Source organism: Corvus brachyrhynchos, unplaced genomic scaffold (genome assembly GCF_000691975.1).
Source record: "Corvus brachyrhynchos isolate BGI_N302 unplaced genomic scaffold, ASM69197v1 scaffold281, whole genome shotgun sequence".
Classification (NCBI taxonomy): Eukaryota; Metazoa; Chordata; class Aves; order Passeriformes; family Corvidae; genus Corvus; species Corvus brachyrhynchos.
In genome coordinates this window covers 2112359-2119814 of record NW_008236509.1, presented here as the reverse complement: position 1 = coordinate 2119814, position 7456 = coordinate 2112359, and the positions used below count along the sequence as shown (strand labels likewise).

Here is a 7456-nt window from a genome sequence, read left to right as displayed (position 1 = left end):
AGCAATTGTATCTGAGATCAGGAGACTTTGATGCACCCTGAAATGTAAATAATGCACAACACACAAATACCTTCTCTCAAAATCTTGGGTCTGGCTTTATCAAGGGCTTCCACAGCACCACAAATAGCTTTGAATGCATTTTAGTTGGTCAGAGAACGTCCTTGCACCCACTAAGCCCTTCACACAGCCATCATCACAGGACCAGATGGCTCTTGAGCTTCCCCACACCACCACCACCACCAAACTTGGACTGCCACAACCTGCCAGCACCAGTGCTCTGCACAAGGCAGCAGAATAAATCAGACCCACCATAGAGCAGCACTGGGTGGTTGCAGATGACAGGGTATTTTTGTTTCCAGAACAACAGAAAATGGAGATTTTGAGGCTGAGAGAAAGCATGTCAAAACGAGAACCTTTTGCTTCTGAATAATTCTTTTCACTAAAGTTAGATCAGCTTCAATAACACACAACTGGGGAAAAGATACTCCGAGCAAACCTAGGAAAGATGTGACATGACACCCCAGCAGAGAAAAAGAAGTGATCTATGAGAGTATGGAGAAGGGAACATTTTACATTATTACATGTTATTACATTATACGTATTATACATTCTTTTTCTACTACACAGCTGTGTTCCCTGGTTATGCCAAAGTGCAGTTTAGCCCTGACTTTCAATCCTTCCCTCTTCTGAACATGCAAAGGATTGTCATCCTTGCTCCAGAGCATGAAATCTGGCTGTAAGAGCTCATACTCAGCAGAGAGATTGCAGAACATATCAGTACCAGCAATGTTGTCTGCCACGTTGGTGAAACATCCCCACATCCTCTGAAATGCATTTCCATGACAGACTGGCTTCGCAAGGCCCAAACCAGTTTAGTTGATTATTTTCAGTACATATTCCCTCAGCACTCAAAAGATTTCAAAACATGACAACGTATTACTGAGAAGTATATCCTTTCTGATGAGAAGATCCAAGACTCTGAATTTGGAATATTTTCTGCATTACTAAAATCAAAAGCATTGAAAATCAAAAGTTTCAATTAAGTCAATCCCCAGTTTAACATTTCACGTTGTCAATTTTTATACTCTGAACCCAAAAATGTGACAAAATCAGTGTAAAGAAAATAAGAAACCATTAACTAGCAGAACTTAGCTGTAAATACCTCAACAATATGCAATGCTCCTGTGGTTTGGTAAATGTAATCTATTGATAAACTTCTCCCTTATGAAGTAGCCTGTCTGAAAAAAACAAGTCATGGAGTGATTAATTAAAAAATATATCAATAAATGACTTAAAAGAGGTTCTAATTTGGATACTAAGTACTGATCATATTGCCTCTCACTGCCAGAAAATCTGAAGACGCTGACAGAAATCAAAGTACACTTTTACCTTTTTAAGGGTGAGCTCTGCCATAAAGGAAAGTCATCAGGAGCAATAGTTTTTAATTTTACTTAAGTATTTTTATTGTAAAGCCTCAAACTTGGAGTATTTAAGATTTCATTCTAAATGCTTACCAGTACTCTGAGATTAAGAGCAACTTTGAAGACCAGCATCAGCTTTTACAGCTTTTTAAAGTGTCATGAAGCAATAAACTGCATGATTTAGGTGGGTAAGGGAAGGTCCCAGAAAAACCTATCAGCTTTTGAGTAACAGTGGAAGGAATCAGGTCCCAGTTTGAATTTCAAATTCTCCAGGTATCTAAACTTGTAGTCTCCCAACATGCCCAGCACTTTCTCCTTTTTTGAGAAAACCAACACGACCATTTCTTGAGGGAGCACATAAACAGGGAGCTGGAGACTACTGAGGCACAGGACTTGCTCAGTCCTGAGGGATGCCTTGAGCCAAACTCTCTCTCTGTAGGATATATTTTTCCACTTGTGGTCTTTGGAGCCTGCCTTGCCATGAGGACACAGCACCAGCAGCTGTAACACAAAGTGCCTTCCCCAGCCCCTTCATCCCTCGCTGCTCCCACTCCTGCAGCAGGTGGTGGAGGGAGGATGAATTATCTCCAGAGGAACCTGCTGCTATTTCACTGCCGAGACTGAGGCTCAAACCACCGAGCTGCTACATCAAAGATCATTCCACTACCTTCACTTTCAGTCAATTTATGAGGAGTGCACTCTGTGCATTTTTCAACACAGACCAAAGGTACCAAGCTTCAGCAGATGGCACAGAAATATGCACTCCTAGTGCACGGAGCCAGGCTCCTGGGGCTCTGATTCCATGACAATGAGTTAATTTTCATCCCTGCTCTCTTTCAACTCATTCAAAGTAGGTGCTCATAGACTGGTCTGCACTCCTGCTACCTTGAAATGCTCTTCAGATGTGCCTAACCTTATTCTGATGTGCTTAACCTTATTCTGCAGCATCTCTTCCACCGCAATTTAAGTTCTTGCAGAAACCATCTTATAGTCTGTGTTCTAAATCTGGGTTCTGGACTCTGTGCTTGTACAATCAATGACAAAAAGCTAAGTGTTGTAACACTTAAATTCAAGACAACCTGGATTTTTATTTTGTCTCGTTTTGCAGTCAGCTACTAATCCATATAATTATTTATGTTTCAATATAAAATTCTTAAAGTGCAAAAGAAAAGCATCGCAGTTAAAAAGAATATAGTTTATCTATGTTTATACCTAATTAGTGTCGATGTATTTTTTCAAAATGCATCCAGGAATCTGGCAATTCAATTTCTGATCCCAAATCCACCAAGGTATATAAAGAACTGCACTCCAGTTATACAGACCACCCTGGATACAGTAGCATTTGTGCAGAGGCTATTTATTAAGTTCTGGCTTGGAAGACTTACAACGGGAAAAAGCAAAGTCATGCCAGGATGTGGTTGGTTTGATAAATAATGGAAGGAGATTTCATAATACAGAGCTCTATTATTCCTTCAGAGTAAAGTGCAACGGAGGAGGAAAGCTAATAACACAGCAGCATAAATTCCTCCTAATGGAGAGACAGGCAGATTGGTTCCTGGAGGGGGGCAGGATTAGGGTTTGTACAAGGCCTAACAGACATAAGTTACTCCGGGTTTACTCACTGGTGAAGAGCTCAGCACATCCAGGCAGGAGGGGCAGCACTGGAGCTGCTGAGCTCCCAGACACCAGAACATTCCCAGGCTGCTCAGCAGCCCCCTGGCCAGCCCTGCCCTGCTAACAAGTGACGGTACAGCATGCAACCTGGCGTGATTTCATTTGAAAAACAAACCAATACATGAAATTGCATTATTCTTCTATAGGGTTGAAAAGTGCTCCAAGGTTTAGCTGCTGTCAGAACACCACGCTGCTAGGCAAGCAGCTGGAAAAAATATGGGAATTTTTGATGAAAATGAAATGCATTTCAGATCTTTAAAAACTTCCCTTCGTTCAGTCTGCATTTCTGTTTTTGTAACCCCCCAGGGTTCAGCCACCTTGTATTTTGTCAGTTCTATCTCTCCAGCCATCTACCACTGTCACCAGCTTCATTTGTGAGGGGGAGCGTGGGGGTGTGATGGAATCATGCAGTAGAGCTGTTTGAACGATTCAGTGTTGTCTGGGTATTCCTCTGCCATCTATCACCCAGAAATTTATACTGCTTTTCAGATCACTCAAAGGAATTAGAGCTCTTCAGGATATAATTTCTTTCCCTGCAATTTCTTTTCCTGGCAAAAGTAAAAAGAAGTTCAATCTGTTTTCACTGAAAGTCCAAAAAAGTATTAGACCACACACTCATGCTCAGACAGCTGAACATAAAGGTGTCTGGCTCTATATATCTTAATTTTCCTCTCCTGAAATCAAGAGCAATCATTGTATGGATACGGTGCAAAAGCATGTTCAAAGTGAGCCTCAGCTGAGGCAGAGATCATTTCCTTCTGATGCAGTACAACACAATCAACATCTGTGGGAAACAAAAGCCTCTCATAAGGGTTTACAGAGCACAAACAAAAGAGCGGCCCGAGGGGCAGATAATCAGTTTACACAGAACTCACTGTAGCCATGTTATCAAGATGGAAAACAGCGGCAGAAATTAGGCTGAAGTGCAATAGCATTTTAGGATTGCTAAGAGTGCGATCAAAGAGGGCACACTGCACTGAGAACAACTCCCCTCCGCAGGCAGCTGGGGCCACTTGTCCCCTCAGCAGGCGAGGGGCTGAGCGGGCACTGCCAGCTCCCGTCCCACAGTTCTGCTGCCACCGAGGGCGGGCAGAGCCCTTGAGCTGTCACCACTCTCAGAATCCCCCAGGAGAATCCGGTAGCAGCTAAAGGGAGGATGGAGCGCTTTGGAAACCGTCTGCAAACTGTAACTCGAAACAGCCCAGCTCCCATCTCCTGCCCCCGCCGCCGGCTGCCACCAGCTCACCTGGACCTGTCCCCAGCCTGGCCCTGGTGACACGGGGACGGCAGCAGTGGGAGAAGCAGGGATGGGCAGAGCTGAGGCACGGCAGGGAAGGCCCTGGAAGCGCTGGAGCAGCAGCGGGTCATGGGAGAGCAGCGGGAAGGTGAGCCCTGAGTGGGGAAGGGCTCTTCCATCCACATCAGCCGGAATCTGAGGTGAGGAGCACTGACAGGCTGGCCCAGTGTTCTGACTTCACAGAAATGCAGCTCTTCCGCCAAAAGGTGGAAAAGTAACTTAGAACAAAAAATATCCGTTTTCTCCAAATAGAAAGCTCTGTTCCATCTGAAATGTAGAATTTATTTCTGAAATTACATTTCATTTAATCAAAGCCTCTTTTCACCTTTAAAGCTTAATTTTGGGAGCTCTAAAAATAGAGCACGACTCAAAAGGGAAAAATTTGCATCTTTGACCCTCATTTGTGAATAATTTTGGTTCGATAACGATGTCTTTTCGTTAATGACCTCAGCATACCTTGTTTAGTTAACTATTTATCCAAAATAGCTTCCCTGGGTCTAACCATGGTCCCAGGGCATATCCACTTCTGTGCTACGTAAAGCTCTAAAGTACCATCCTCTGCCTGTCCCACTAGCATCACATCACAAAAATACAAAACTTTCTACTATATTTTCGGTACTCTGCCATTTTTTTCAACCATACTGTGTCATAACATGAAACATCTATTATTGCACCAGTCATAAAAGACCTCAGAGACTTGTAATAGATCGAATGTTACTAGCCCAGTCTGACATCAGAGGACTGAGGTCTAAAATGTTTCCTCAGAGGAACAAATATCTGTAAATAACTGTATTGTGTTAAAAGGTCTGAGAGCAGCCACTTTACGACCTGCCCAGTGCCTGCTTTGAATGTACTTCCCTATAGAGACTCCAGCAGCATTTTATAAATTTAACAGTTACTATGGAAAGAGATTTTTATCCCACAGTAACTACTGTCTGGAGGCAATTTCTTGGAATATATTTAATTAAAAAAAAAAAAAAAGCCTTAGGAGAAATCACCCCATTATATTTCAAAAACAATTATTTCTGTCATAATTCTGCTGATACTTTATGGGTATTGCCTTGTACTTTTAATACAGGATTCAGACTCCCTCTGCATTCAGGAGGTGCCATGGGCCAGCAGGTGTCATTCTGGGCAAGGACTGACCAACCACAGGTTGCCATTTCACCACGATGGAACCTCACTCTCCACACTCCATATTCTCTATTGGCATCACCAAAGTAATGAAGCATCTGAGATGAAAGACAGTAAAAAATTCAGTATCACCACTATGAATTCTTCTGTTCCAGCTGCTTTGCTTCTCACTTCAAATTACAATCCTCTGCATAGCCACAATATCCTAAGCAATTGCACCAGAAGTGATTAAGATATTACACAAAAATGAAGGATTATCAAACTGAGGGAATCCTGGCTGGAGTACAGAGATGAACAGATGAGTAACTCTGATCCTGCATGGAAAATAAAGAAGTAAAATACATGTTCAACAGAATAAACTACCAGCTGTGACACAAATTAGAATTCCTCTCTTGACTTTCCTGGAGCTATGCTGATTTACATCAGGCAAAGATCTGTTCCATGGTTTAGCCTTGTCATGTATCATCAGTAGCTTCTTTGCAAATTATTAACTGTGTGCTGGAGGCCAGTGCTCTCCTGGGGTGCATCAGAAAGAGCATTCCCAGAAGGAGTGATCCTGCCCCTCTGCTCAGCCCTGTGAAGCAAATCTGGAGTGCTGTGCCCAGCTCTGGGTTCCTTGGGACAAGAGAGACATGGAGCTCCTGGAGCGGGTCCAGTGGAGGGTAACAGAGATGATAAAGGGACTGGAGCATCTCTTATGAGGATGGACTGAGGGAGCTGGGCCTGTTCAGCCTCCAGGAGAGATGGCTGGGAGGGGACCCTGTCAATGTGTGTCAGTGTCTGCAGGGAGGGGTCAGAGGATGGAGCAGGCTCTGCTGGGTCGTGCCCAGCAATAGCACACGAGGCAATAGACAGAAACTGATCCACAGGAAGTTCCACCTAAACCTGAGGAAGAACTTCTTCACTGTGCAGTGACTGAGCACTGGGACACATTGCCCAGGGAGGCTGTGGAGTCACCTCCCTGAGATATTTCAGAACCATCTGGACACAGTCCTGTGCCATGTGCTCTGGGGTGGCCCTGCTTGAGCAGAGAGGCTGGACCAGGTATCCCACTGTGGTCCCTTCCATCCTGACCACCCTGTGATCATTTTCTGTGTTGTTTCAGTTGTCTCCTCACTGCATCATCAGCAACACTCTTCAACATCCAGTCAGCCTCCTCCCTGATGTCCTCCATTTCAGCCTTATACTACAGTGACTGTCACATAAGACAGTTCTTCTTGAAAAACGAAACACTTCTAAACCAGAAGTTATTTAGAGCTAGACCAGTTATTCACCGAGGATCTGACATATTTGTTTTAAATATCTGTTCTCCCTCTTTGTCTTGGAGTGACTTTATGATGTATATCCCATATCGCTGCCCTATGCCCAGAAATTAATTTTTGTGCCTTTCTATGCCTTTAAACTGAGCCTGAGAGGGGGGAGGAAAAACTGAGCAAAACTTTTGTAAAGCAGTTTGCAGCTTGTTCAAGGCCACACAGAGATAGAGCAAGAGGGAAGGGAAGCACCCGGCTTGGTCTTCTTTCCAGCCAGCTTTTCGGCAGTTTTTTTTTTCCTCAGCTCCTTTTCCTCCAGAGAGCTGAACTTTTGTTTTTCTCTGGGACTTCTTTTTTTTTTCCTTTTCCCTCTGCTGGACTGTTTCAACATCAGAATACATTGGGAGGACTTTCCACCGAGGCCTTGGCCCTGGAGGTGGGCCCACCACCCCGTCCCAGCTCCAAGGAGGGCAAGAGAGATCTACGGAAGGACTCTGAATTTTCCCCCAGGTTTCACTCAGCAGAGCGGGAGGTTTTATTATTTAGCATTACTATCCTTTTCCTGTGTGTTTGTTAAAGAAATAGTTTTTATCTCTTTCACTTTCCTTCAAGGAAAATGTATTTTTTCCCGAACCTGGTGGGGGAGGGGTGGTTATAGCCTGCCTTGTCTCAGAGGA

At 43.9% G+C, this 7456-nt stretch overlaps 1 long non-coding RNA gene across 1 annotated transcript in view; it reads left to right on the top strand.

Annotated features, from left to right (window-relative positions):
* Nucleotides 1-6940, top strand: part of LOC108444717 — a 21373-nt gene extending 14433 nt beyond the window's left edge. Inside the window, exon 2 of the long non-coding RNA XR_001859366.1 lies at nt 5471-6940. This is a non-coding gene — a long non-coding RNA (uncharacterized LOC108444717). The remainder of the gene's footprint in view (nt 1-5470) is intronic.
* The last annotated feature ends 516 nt before the right edge of the window (nt 6941-7456 follow it).